At 37.0% G+C, this 5455-nt stretch overlaps 1 long non-coding RNA gene across 1 annotated transcript; it reads left to right on the forward strand.

Annotated features, from left to right (window-relative positions):
- Window positions 1296–4059, forward strand: LOC110270896. Its single transcript, XR_002360642.1, has 2 exons — window positions 1296–1414; window positions 4008–4059. It is a non-coding gene; the product is annotated as an uncharacterized LOC110270896 (long non-coding RNA).

Consider the following 5455-nt stretch of genomic DNA (forward strand, 5'->3'; position numbering starts at 1 on the left):
TTAAAGATAATTAAAGCAAGTTTTGATTAATTGAATTTAAAATAAATTAAGATTATTATCCAATTTTATAATTATTGAATTATTTTCTATATTTAAATTATAAATTTGGCAGATATGAAATAATAAGAATTTTATATGATTTGGACTAAATGATTAATATTTTAAAATATTAATACTGCTATTTTGAAAAATAAAGAAATTAATTATATTATTTCTAATATTTGGATTTGAACATTTTATTGAAAATAATTTGTAAAATTGATGAACAAATAGTATTTTTATACATTATGATTGTTTGGTTAAAATTTATTTCTAATTACTGTATTATCCCTATTTTTATTTGAAATTACAAAACTACCCTTAAACCTAATTTTACCTAACCCTAATTCCCAAATTGGAAAACCCTAACCGGTTACCCTCTCCCCCAAAACTCAGCAGCAGCAACACATACATAGTTTCCTTCACCACGGAAGAAAGAAACAGAAGCAGAAAGGGAGAGAGAGACAGAGAGGAAGAGAGGGGTCCGAGACAGCAGAGGAGAAGGTGGAGGGACTACTGCCTCGCCACCACCGCCATCGCATGCATCGCCGCTTCGTGGAGCCGCACCTTGCAGTCGGTCTGCCATTGAACTGCCACACGTGCTGTCACCGCGGAGAGAGGAAGCAACGCGATTGAAGAGAGGAGGAAGAAGGAGACCGTGCGTTGTCGGAGCCCGCTTTGTCACCGCCATCGAGGTCTTCATCGTCGCCATCACCGTTCCGTTTCAACCTGGCGTTGCCGTCGTGCCCTGACGGCTGACGCCATTGATGGAGGACGCCGCCGTCGCTTGAGAAGAATTCAAAGAGTGAGAGGGAGCTCGCAGAGAGAACGCGACAGCCAGAGGGAAAAGCAGCGTTGCTGCCATCGCTACTATCACCGTGGTGGTCGCTGACGATAGGGCTCGCCACTGCCACCATCTGAGCTCGCTGCTGTTGATGATGGTGAGCCAAACCACCGTCAGAAAAGGGTTCAGGCTGCCGCTGCTACTTGCGTTTTGAGCTGCTGCACCGCCTCTACCGCCGGAGAATACCGCTGCGTCGTCGGCAAACCACTTCCGGTAAGAGTCTTGTTATTATCCTTGGTCCTTTTTGAATTCTGGAAATACTGTAGTCACTGAATATTGCTGCAGCCGCCACCTGGGTCGCGTGGAGGGAGGAAGAGCCATTGGGTGTCGCCGCACCTTGCCTCCGCCGCCTCTGTCACCAGGAACAGCCGCCGAGTCCTCTGTTTTGTTAAGCATTTCTGAGTCAAAAGGCCTTTTGTCGCTACTCTGTAAACTTATGCTGAGGCATTGCGGTGTTGTCCATCATAGGGTTGTGTATTCGTGCTTGCATTCCATGCTCGGAGTTTGCAACTGCCTCGTTTTGTCATTTCAGTAGGTATTTATGTTTCGAAAATCCCCTGTTAGTGTTCTGTACGTGTATTAAAGCCTTTACGATATTAATGTTCTTAGGATTTAGTAACCGAGGTTGCTTGTTGAGATTTAGAGCTGTTTATGTTGCTACAAAAGTGTGTGGGGCTGTGCTTTGAAGCTGCCGTTGATTTTTGGTCGAGACGAAAGGCTGTCTGAGAGGCTTTTGGGTTATGGTTTCAATTTGTCGAAGTAGGGGCCTTTTCAGAAAATCACATTTTATGAATTAAAATTATTATATATGGATATTGACATGAGAAAATATATCTTTGAGTGATTGTATAAGTCTTATGTAATTGTTAGTTGTCTTGGATGAATATGAATGCTTGATTGGCTGGGTTATTGTTCGGTTTCGTGAAACGGACAATTCTTGAAATGCTTCTTTAAGGTTAATTTGTAAAAGCTTTGAAATCGAGTTTATCCTGTTAGAAATTGATTTGAAATTGATTTGGTGTTCTTGAAATCTGAATATGATGCACCTTTGGAAACAGCTTGATTTTGAATTGATTTGGTTTTGAACCCCTTGAAGAAGGTTGCGGAATGGTTTAGTTGGGACCCGGAAAGGGTGGCAAAATTAAAGTTTTAGGGGAGGTGCTGTCGAAATTTCTATAAAATCCGGGACTTTAATTGGAAACGTTATTTGGAAAATTATGAATTTAAGGCCTTTACTATTTCACTTGGAGAATTGTGAATTTAAGACTTTTATTTTCTTCACTTGAATTATTTATAAAAGTGATAAAATTATGTTTTGAAAGGAATCTTGGAAAAGACGATTACACCTTAGCTTTGTTTCCTAAGAAAAACACTCTAATTTTGGGTGCAAGTCATTTGGAAGAGAATTATGTTTTTAAGGCTGTTTAAGGGGTGGAAGGACTTTAGGTTTCCTTGGATTTGACTTAAACACGGTTTATGTTGTTTGAATTTGACTTAAAGGTTTCAGTTATAGAAGTTTTAGTGACTTTGAAAGAACTTAGATTTTGATTTATAAATTTCAATTTTCGATGTTTTAGGGAAGGTTTAAAGTATTCTTTGAGTTCTGGTTTAGCAAAACTAAAATGATTTCCGAGCCGTTGGAAACGCTTCAAATTTTTAAACATGGGGTTGAAATTGGTTTTAGTATAGACCAAAGAAAATACTTTGAAAATGTAGTTGGAGTAATTGATTACACGGCTCAGCTTGACTTATATTCTATTCTTATTACTCAAATCAGGAAGCCAAGGTTTTAAAGATTTTGAATGAATTTGAGAATCTGCCGAAGAACTTTTGTTACAAAATCCTGTTTTTGGATGGATGATTTTGAATATTTCAAAAGATATTTTTAATTTGCCATGGTTTTGGAAGTTTTGGAAAGAGGATGTCGAGGGTGGCTTTGTTTTAAAAATGGAACCTACTTTGAGTAAAAGTGGCTTATGAGCCTGAAATGATTTGAGAAATGGAAACTTTAAAGCCAAGATTGAAAAGAATTGATTTTTGACTTCAAAGTGAAGTGAATTGAGAAAAAGTGATTTATGGCTTGAATGATGATATTATGAGTTTGAGGATGTTGGATGGTGGAAGTGCTATTATGTTATGAGCCGGAATGGCTGTGTATGATAATGAATTATGGCTGATTGCGAAATATGTTATGAGCCGGATGGCTGACTATGAATCATGAATTTAAGCCGGATGGCTGAGATGAATGTTGATTTATGGCTGAGAATAAATGCATATATGCTGAGATATTGATATTGTGATTGTTGCATTTCACCTATCTGAGATACGAGTTTCCCTGGGGAAAAGCAGTGGCTAGCCACCACGTGCTCCAGGTGGAGACTCGATACTCTGCTGACCCTATGTCGTAAGTGTGGCTGGATACTGTGAAAGTTCCGGATGAGCTCGCCCCCGTGAATATACACCAGTGAGGGTGTTGGATGTGAATTATGATTATGATTGTGAATAACTCAAGTTGGGGATGCACGACAGAGGGACAGTCCAATGGTTAGCTACCAGGACTTGTCAGGTTGGCTTTATAACTGATAGATGTGACTCATCAGCCACTAAGATAGGCATTCATCATATGCATCTATGCGACATTGTTTGAGTGTGCATATTGTACTTGGTTTGCCTTTGTGATTAATTGTGGTTAACTGCTAATTGTTCTACTTGAAGTAATTGTTTGTTTGTGCTTGAAGTTTCCTACTTGTGTTTGCGACTGGGATTCTGTTGGATCGTGGTGATTGGTTGTTTTGTAGACTGTTTGGGCCTAAGGCCGTAGTTGATCATGAGGTGGGCCGAAGGCCGTGTTCGGTTGATGTTTCTGGTTTAGAAAAGTATGAAAAACTAATCTGGTTCTGCATAGATAAACCTTTTGAAAGGCTTTTGAATTTTTAAGAAATGAACAGTTTCCTCTTTCAGAAAAGATTTTAGATTTTTCTTTATAGTAAACATTTGCTTTTGAAAAGATGCATAAGGCGGTTATTAATCACTGAAATGATTTTATCTCGCGTATCCTATTATAGTAATTCTACAACCCTATAGTGAGAACCCTTCCGAGGATGATGTTCTCACTCCCCTACAGGTCTTTTCTTTTTCAGGTTACGGATGACGAAGTTCAGAAGAGCTTATTTCTTTTCTGTTAGACGATATTTCTGTATTGTTTTAGTATTTATGTTTTCCTCACCTTTAACTTTGCAAGTTTTGTAAGAAGGATAGGATTTTGATATGAGATGCTTGTAAATTAATATGTGTATATATATATATATATATTAGTATTTATGTTTTCCTCACCTTTAACTTTGCAAGTTTTGTAAGAAGGATAGGATTTTGATATGAGAGGCTTGTGAAATTAATATGTATATATAAATATATATGTATTTCCTGTGTGTATTGTACTCTATATTGTAAGTATGAATGTATGTTTTTTGGTATTTCCTGTGGGTATTGTAATTTATATTGTAAGTATGAATGTATGTTTTCGAAAGATTCGGTCTAAGTTTTAAACAGGCTCATATTTTAGTATTAAATATTATAAGAGTCGTCGTACTGTCCGAGCTATCAGAGTGACACAGCCGGAAGCGTGACATTTTGATAGTTAGGGTGTTACATTATGGTATCAGAGCGGTCATTCCTGTAGAGCCTGAGGAAAGGACCGACTATACTTCAATTGTATACTCTGAGCATTTGTCATGTATTAGGTCTTGTCGAATGACGAGAATTAGAACTTTATGCACATGACGGTCTATTGATTAATGTCATTAGTCTTCCATTACATAATTCCTGATATTAAGTTTGGCCGGATTAATACTAGTGAATTATATACATGGGAGCACTAATGGGTTGTTGTAGACGATATACGAGTAATAGGTAATACGATTTACGGGTTTTGGGAACGTTAGAGACTATTTCTCGAGATTACTCAGTATGTGTCTTGAAATTCTGTTGGAGTCAACTTGTTCCTTCCTAGCCTATCTTAAAGTTCTTGTTGCTCTTTTCTTTTGGAAAGTAGTTTGGATTTTCAACCCTATTTCTCTATTCATATGCATCCTTGTTTGACCCTATTATTTACCAAAATGTTATATAAACAATTAACTCATGCATAATAATTACAAATAAGTGAAGTTTGACATGAAATTATCCCGCTTCTCTCAAAAGCTTAACCCGATAGAAATTGGCAATAGAAGATGAGGCAAAAATTATGATGAGAATGGCACAATAAATGAGCAGCATTTATGATTACATAGAGAGAAGCCTGCACATAAAATACAGGAAGAAAGAATCCTTGACTTGCATGAGGTGGAATTTTCAAATTAATAAGGGAATGGTACAGAAAAAAAAGAGGTCTATAATTTGACTGATGTTCTTGGTGAGTGGCACAAAATAAAATTCTTATCATGACATTTATGTTGCATTGACTCCATACTCAACTTAGAATGAAGAGTAACAATTTTTCTACAACAATAATAAATTTTGATATAACTTTATTGGAATTAAATAGTAAAAATAATAATATTTTGAATCTTCCATTAC

This window comes from Arachis ipaensis, chromosome B04 (assembly GCF_000816755.2).
Source record: "Arachis ipaensis cultivar K30076 chromosome B04, Araip1.1, whole genome shotgun sequence".
NCBI lineage: Eukaryota > Viridiplantae > Streptophyta > Magnoliopsida > Fabales > Fabaceae > Arachis > Arachis ipaensis.